This window comes from Passer domesticus, chromosome 14 (genome assembly GCF_036417665.1).
Source record: "Passer domesticus isolate bPasDom1 chromosome 14, bPasDom1.hap1, whole genome shotgun sequence".
Classification (NCBI taxonomy): Eukaryota; Metazoa; Chordata; class Aves; order Passeriformes; family Passeridae; genus Passer; species Passer domesticus.
In genome coordinates this window covers 13,402,983-13,410,826 of record NC_087487.1, presented here as the reverse complement: position 1 = coordinate 13,410,826, position 7,844 = coordinate 13,402,983, and the positions used below count along the sequence as shown (strand labels likewise).

The 7,844-nt window shown below is 44.1% G+C and overlaps 1 long non-coding RNA gene across 2 annotated transcripts; it reads right to left on the bottom strand.

Annotated features, from left to right (window-relative positions):
- Positions 1-1,822: 1,822 nt before the first annotated feature.
- On the bottom strand, positions 1,823-6,580 carry LOC135280890 (uncharacterized). 2 transcript variants are annotated; one of them, XR_010347698.1, is made up of 4 exons: positions 6,444-6,565; positions 4,716-4,807; positions 2,411-2,659; positions 1,823-2,078 (listed from the first exon to the last, which is right to left on the bottom strand). It is a non-coding gene; the product is annotated as an uncharacterized LOC135280890 (long non-coding RNA). The 2 variants fall into 2 exon arrangements; XR_010347697.1 differs by lacking the exons at positions 1,823-2,078; positions 2,411-2,659; positions 4,716-4,807 and adding exons at positions 5,600-5,984; positions 6,095-6,265 and having other exon boundaries at positions 6,444-6,580.
- Positions 6,581-7,844: the final 1,264 nt, after the last annotated feature.

The window sequence follows — 7,844 nt, the reverse complement described above, 5'->3', positions numbered from 1 at the left end:
TTTTACTGCGGAAAGGGAGCCCCAGATACAGTGTGTGATTGAAGCTGACAGATCACCGCATTTACAGCAACTTAAATGCAGGTCTGGAGCAATTTTGTGTAAAATTGAAGGAAAATAGTAAAGTCAATGTGTCACAAAGTACCATGCAAATGTTGTGAATAAAAGCTTCAAAGGGTACTAAAGTGCCATTGATTACCTCTGAGAGGTTCTTTAAGATCTCAAGCCCAAGAAAAAGAAGTTCCATATACACTGTAATGTTAAACCATCATCTCCACATTTCTAGTAATCACCTCTTCTCCAGATGAATCCAGCCATTAGCACCCTGTCAGGGGTTCTCACTAAAGATACACAAGGAAATGCTGCATCCCTGCTAGGATCACAGCATTATGCCCTTCAAAAGCCACCTCTGCTTTGGCAGATTTAAGATTTAAAGAGGGATTAACATGTTTATTCTGAATGATGGCTTAATGTCTTCTGTATCCTGAAAGGCAGTCAGAATTCAGAGGTGGTAGCAAAATGCCTCATCACCTTTCTTTTTATATTTTCATTGTGCCTCCTACCATGGCTTGTTTTATAGATATAGATTCTAATAAACTAAGATCATATACTTTTGGGGAGCGCGGAAGAGGAGAAAATTACATGCTTGGTTGGTAATGATAACAAGATTGCCATAGGAAGCGTGTCATTTTGAGGAGGAATTTAAAACAATGCAGTGCTCACATGGCATGGGTAAAGCATGTTTAAACCTGACTGCAAAATGGAGATGGGGAATCAAAAGGGAAATCACTGAGTGTTTCCATGTGTAGCCTCCAAGGACTGGTAACTCCAGCTCTCAGAAACACGAGTCCATGAGCAATGTCAGGCTGGCACATGTTCTTTAGCCCTTTTCAGCCCTCTTCTGAGGCAACAGGCTGAAGACAGAAGAAGAACAGTAGGAGGAATGAGCTGATATTAACCACAATCAGGTATCCACACTAGAAAGCTGTGCCATGTCCTGGTTTTTACAGTTCAAGAAAAAAGTTGGCAAATGAAAAGTGCTTTGGGGGAAAAAAACAAAAAGGCAAGCAAATTAATAGCTTTAACAATTGTTTCAAAGACAAGAGATGTCACCTTAGACTCAAATCTCCATCCAGGTTCCTTACCAGGGTCCAGCTGATTGGCTGACTTGGAAACAATTTGGAAATTCTTGCATGAGAAGCATTGTGGCAATAAACTCCTGCTGGAAGACAGAAACAGCCTGATAGTGTATTTTAGTGCATTTAGCATAAAACATCCTTCCATCAAAACTGCTTGTCTCATCCTTCTTCACTAGCACCTTTGTTGCTGTTTCAACCCTGAGTGGTTTCTTTCATTTGTTTTTGACACTTTGGGCTTGTCCTAAGCCTGCTGAGTGATGACATTCCCTGAGCTGCTTTACTGGGAGGTGGAGTGAGAGGGAATGACAGCAGGGCATGTTCTGGGAGCACCACGCTCTGCTTGCCAGTCTCCCATGAACATTTTTAGGGTCAGGCTACCTTGTGAGGAAGGAAGGGAGCACCAGAGCCCCGCTCTCTCTCTGCCTGTGTGTGGCCAGGAGCTCTGTGCTGTTAAGACATGGGCTGCATGCACTGGGACAGGGAGCAGCCTGTGTTTGCAGGGACCTCCGAGGAGAACAGCCTGGAAATGTCAGAACTCCTTTCCTTTGCAGGCCCACTCTTGGGAAGTGCAGGGAGAAGCTCAGTCCAGCCACAGACTGCAGGAAGGAGGGTGCTGTCATGCAGAAAATCTTGGCAGAAGCCTTTGAGTGCTGAGCCCTCTCCCAGCACCACAAACCAACCCAGCCAAGCGAGCGACAGCTACTAACAGGCCATCTCCAGCCTGGCCCAGATCCGAGTGTCTGTCTGAGCCAATGCTCACTAGCACTGTGCTTTACCTAGACAGAGTCAGCCAGGTGGCATTGGCAAAGAACCAAGACAAGCAGCTCATTCCTGGGGAGTAGTCTTCCATCGAGATGGCACGTGATAGGAGATGTGGTGCCTACTGGCAGCGAGATCAGATGTGCCTTATAACAGTTTCTGAAGCTCTGGAACTAGTTCAGCCTTGAAATTTAGAGAAATTTGGTTAACTTGTTCTGTTTTGTCTGAATAGCACTTCTCTTTTTGTGTGTGTGTGGGATCTGGCTTCAGCTCCTGTTGGGAGTGCTGAAATTCCATCACAAAAGCTGCCTCATCACTTAGCTTTTTATTATAGTCTTTCAGCACCACATGACCGTTAGTGAATCTCCAGCCATGCTGGAAATGGGGAAAAAAACAACAAATAGCTTTTTAGATAGTGCAAAAAGACCATGTGTTTCTGCCAACAGCCACCCCCATTTACATTTCCCCTCTCCCCCAACTACCACAAGATGGGATTAACTGGAGGTCCCCATTACCTTCAGGATGATTATTTGCAGTGGGAGGTATTTTTCAGAGTGACAGCACAGTGGTGGGAGGAAGAGAGATCCCTTGAGGGGTCTCTAATACCCCTCTTTGCATTTTCCATTCCTTAGTAATCACTCCTCTGCAGGCCTGTCCTACAGGGCTGGCCTGCCTAGCCAGTAATTGCCGAAGAAATCAAAATACAAAGTATGGCAGCTGCAGGCATCCAGTGGAAAAACATCCCTGCATGTACATGCACAAGACTAAGGGAGAGAGAGAGACAAGAGAAAGCACATTAAAGGAAAGGCAACACTTTTAGCAGGCTGGAGTGTCCTTGACCAAAGGAGACATCACAGACAGCTCCAATGATTTACTCTTTGACAGGCTGACATCTCTGTGATTCACAGAGCTAATCAATTAGGTGATACATTCCCCCTCCTTGTCACCCCTTTATTTTTAACAGCTTCTTTCCAAGAGTGGAAATGCTCCAGAACTGAATGGATGGCCACATCCGGACCACACTGCAGGACCTGACAAATATCATCCCAGTGGATCTTCAAGGGAGTCAGAGCTCTACTAAAGGGGATTTGCCACTGGGCAAGGCACTCCATCAACAGTGCATGAAACATATTCCTGGGTCACACAAGGCAGTCAGTGTTGCAAAGTTGCCCAACCCCTCTATTTAACTGGATTTAGGTCTATCCCTACCTCACCCCTTCTGTGCCCATGCAGGCTTTACAAGACATCCAGCACTTCAGACCTCCAGGCCTGTGTAAGCAAAGTGGCCTTAAGAAGCTCCCTTCCCTCTGAACATACATATCTACATATCTGAACATACATATCTACATATCTGAACATACATATCCACACCTGGAGGCAGCTATAGCGACCCTTTCTTAAACCCAAAGGGACTCTCCATCATTCCTCCCCTCCTTTTTGGGTGCACACACAGAACTAACACAACAAGTTAGAGGCACTTCAGGGGCACCCCGAATCACACAGGTAGGTCCCACAATCATTTCCATATTTATGATCTGTCACCTGAATCACAGGCCAAGAACTTACTTATGCAAGCACTGACCCTGAGTTCACACAGGCTGTGCCATGTGTGCACCATCCCCAATGCATGCACCAACTTTCAGCCAGTGGCTGCTCTGATGACTGCTAATGGGGGAGAAATTAGTAAAAAAAGCATCATTCTCCTTGTCTGCTTCCTCCAGTTCATTACAGGTGGGATGTAGGGAAGCAGAGCATGGCTTACATCTCAAACCAACAGCATCTGCAATAACAAAACCCTTTAGTGTTCTGCGTTGAATCCTTGACATCTAATGATCAAAAATAAAACACAGCAATCCTGCATTTTCCAAGCAGTGTATCAAGGGACAGCACTCTCCTCTTCGTATAAAAACATCATCTTGGCAGTCCTATTGTGAAATGAGAGCCACTGTCACAGCAGAGCAATTCCTAGTCCTGGGAGGCACAGAGGCTGGGGAATACATCACTACAGGCTTCTGGGACTGAGAGATGCAGAAAGAACCCTACATTTAATGTTTGTGCTTCCTCTCTCCTAATTAGAAGCTACAGAAATCTGGTCATGGTTTAGTACAGTCAGGGAGAGAAGAGTTTCAGAGTTTGGGAATAAACCTCTTCACACATGGGATTTTTCTGAAGATCATGGTCGTCCCAGGACAGAAATGTTCTCAGGGATACACATAGGGACTAAACCATTTGGAGGCATAGCCAGAGGCTGAATGAGTTAGTCAGAACTTGGGTGCTGAGCCAGCCATATCAGTATTTGCAGTGTTTAAAATTTCATTGAAGATAATATCAGAAATCTCTGGTCTTTGTGGCTGCAAAACATCTTTTGAGCATGGCCAATGTAATGGTCCCCATATGAATATACTTATGCACAGCTCAAATAAACAGTCACAAATTGATGAAAATGCCCCAGAAAAAAGCCACAGTAACACTTGAAAAGTTACTCCTGAATGGAAGATTTCTCCCTACTTGTCTCAAAACCCAAGACCTGACAGGAATTATCTCAGGGTAATTCTTGGTGAATGTTTACTACTCATTTTTTCAGGAGAAACATGATGCTAACAAAGAGAAGAGGACAGTGTTGGGCACTGGCAGAACACCAGCAGACAGAGGTCTGTTTAGAAGGTGGAAGCTCACACAGGTTTTATCCCTGCTTCTTAGCCTCATGAGACACTACATAATGGCATGGTGAAGAAATCCTCCCCTCTGGGTTCAGACTGGAGATCTCTCACTCTGACTCATTGTGTTCAGAGAATGTAGGGAAAAAGCTGACAGTATTACCCCATTCACTTCCCTGCACAGCACAGACTGCCCTGGGCATCCTGGGGTGCACCCAGCTGAGCCCCAGCTCACTCTTGCTGCTTGCAGGTCTCCTATGAAAACAGAGACATTGTTGAGTATTCTTTGATTTGATCTAGATGAAACCTCTCATCAGGTCCTGCTGCTCTTCACGGCAAAATACCCACAGGCAACAGAGTCCAATTTTTACCCGTTCAGCTTCAGGCATAAATTTGCTGTTTTCAAAGTGGAGACAGCATCAGATGGCAGAGTGAAGGGGGAAAAAAGTCCTTCACCAGCTGTGAAAACTGCCCTTTTAATTTTCATGAGAAGATATGAGACAAGAACAAAAGAAATGTTCTGCTGGCTGTTTCATTCCTTACTGGTGTTGTCGACAGTGAGCATTTCCTTTCACCATTCAACTCTTAGAAGTCATTAGCTGCTGGATTTCTTTTTAGCTTCACTCCTTTCTCCTTGGTGAATTACATCCTTCTAGATATCACCTCCTGAATTCATATTTGATTTGTATGGGGCAAGTTTTATCTGTTCTGCCTGTGACATGAAATTGTTGTTTCCTCTTCTCCCACCCAGGATTCTCTGTTGAGGTAAATCCTTTACCTATTTCTGTTACTGCACTTTGAGGTCTGACTTCACATATAAGACTTTCTGGTTTACATCTACACTGGATCTCATTAAAACTGTGCATCAGTCCAGATTTCTCCTCATTATAACAGTCAGAGCTTATGGGAGCACAGTTATAATGAGGCCAAAGAGTATGGCTCAAAAACAATTTCTAATAGCTCATTAGCAGGAGAAGATAAGTCAGATACCTCTGTTGTTCCCTTTAAAGATGAGAGCCATCCCCTTCCCAGCCCATGGAGCTTAGCAACATTTAGTCTTCAAAATCAAGGCAAAGCTGTCTTCTTCACTGAGGTCTGTCTGACTGCCTTAGAAGTGTCCCGGACTCCTGTGTGCTGTGATAATATCTGCAGATGTTCAGGAATCACTTAATGAGCTCAAGGCTCATTTCTACTTTCTCAGTGTTCCCACTATACCTGGAAAAGCAGCTGTACACACTGGCAACTCAACTGCTAATTCTCTTTCCTCCTCTGCTTCAAGGTGGATCCACTCCTGCCTGATTCTGTGCCTGTGGTGTTCTGCTTCCTCTCCTTCAGAGTTGCTGAAGTTTGTACTGACAAACTCGACAATCAACTTGACACATATTTATTCCAAATATTCACCAGAATTTTGGTGGTGGGAACCTGGTCTGAGCTGGTGATGCATTGCACACATGGAGGATTTCAGAATCTCCCTTTTTTACACGAGTAGACAAAACCAGAGAGAAGTGTTCAAGCTTGCAAACAAGCTTTAAAAGAGCTTACCTTGTCTTTTTCTTCTTCCCCTTCTGGGTAACATCCTACAGGAGCTACTATTGACTTGGAAGTGTTATCAAGACCTACCAAGACTTCAGCTGCAGAGGAGCTGACCAAAAGCCACTGTCTAGGCTTTACCCTGCCTTTACCCAGGCAAGGTGGCTAAACACTGTAGAAAATCTGTGAAAACCACCAAGCAAGGACCTCAGAATTTATGAACTCACATTATTGCATTGCTAGGACATTTCCCAGGATGAATCTATTCACATTGTAAAATATCAGTGCACTAAAAAGCTCAGGAGGAGCCTCATTGCATTGACAGTGTGGCTCATATGTTCTTATCAGCTACTCACAGTACCTATCAGAGGAAAAGTCTATCATCAGTGGTGTTTAATGCTGAACTTTTGGCTCGATTCTGGTTCATGATGTTATATTTTGACAGTCTCACAAGATGCTGTGTGTCCTTCCAGAGCTGACACGATGGGCGCCTCTTTGGAATGGGCGATGTCTGCCCGTGGAAGGACTGCAGAGTGATGATGCCACAATTATGGAGTGCTCTTTCCTCAGGAACAGCTTGGCTGCCATCATCCATCAGGCTCAAACTCCTGTGCTGCAGCTGCAGGGCAGTGTGGGGGCTGCTTGCTTTGGGTCTCTGTGTGTGGCTGACAGAGCTGCCCAGCTGAGCTGGGAAGGTGTCATCTCCCCTGGAGGAATATGCTCCTCAGTCAGAAGCAAGAACACAACTATATTTGAAAGCATTTTATTTTTAGCTTATCATTCATAATTCCGCTTGTGCACGTCACAGTGACTCATGCTTTGTTCCTTCTTCCTCGAGCTGGTGGTTGCAGAAACACAATTCTTTGTTTACCGCATGGTCTCTCTGTTTGAGGGCTTGTTGTTGCAGTGAGGTTTCTAGCAAGGGCTTCTTCTCAACCAAATACTATTTTGCCATTAGAGGTTGGATAAATATCTTCTTTTTCCTCTAAGAAATGTGGTTTTGGTAAAATGCAGATGCAGTCAATGCAGATGCAGTGGTCACAGCTGTCTGAAATAGAAAAGGCCTCCAAATAAAAAGGGAGCTATTAACACAATGGAGAGCAGCATCAAATCCTGTTCCTCACACCACTGCCAAGCCCTCAGCAGATGTTCAGTCCAGATGATTCCCCAGAACATCTGTGCCATATCCTCTACCTGCTGCAAGCCACAAAATGTCACCCAGCAAGACCTCACAATAAACTTAGACCTCGTGTAGAAAAGACAAAACCTCCCAAACTGCAGAGTATTACAGGGAAAAATGAGAGACCAAAGAGAAAGAAAGGAGCAAATAGCTCCTAATAGTTACCCCACATGTTCTACATGCTCTGATACTGACTTTTCCTAATGTAAAGCCATGGCACTGTGCTAACAACTAGCAGTTTTTGTACCCTGAAGCTCATGGCTCACCTAAGCTTTCTCTGATCCCTCCAGTGAGCCATTAGTGCACCAACTGTTGTGAGGTTGTTTTAGCAACAGTTTGAAAAGTGATTTTTATGAGCTGTTTATTACCTTCTCAGATTTATTGTGTTCCATTCAGACTGATTATGTAGGGGGAAAAAAAATCTCTAAAAAACATGAACTAAACCAAACCAATCCAAAAAGTCTATATTCTTTTCTTCCTTTATTTTTCTCTTTCCCCTACACATTTGGAATAAGTGTCAGAATTAATTTAAGTCAACATTGTGAAATCGGTCTTGAATATTTCAAAGTTTGAGTATTTAAA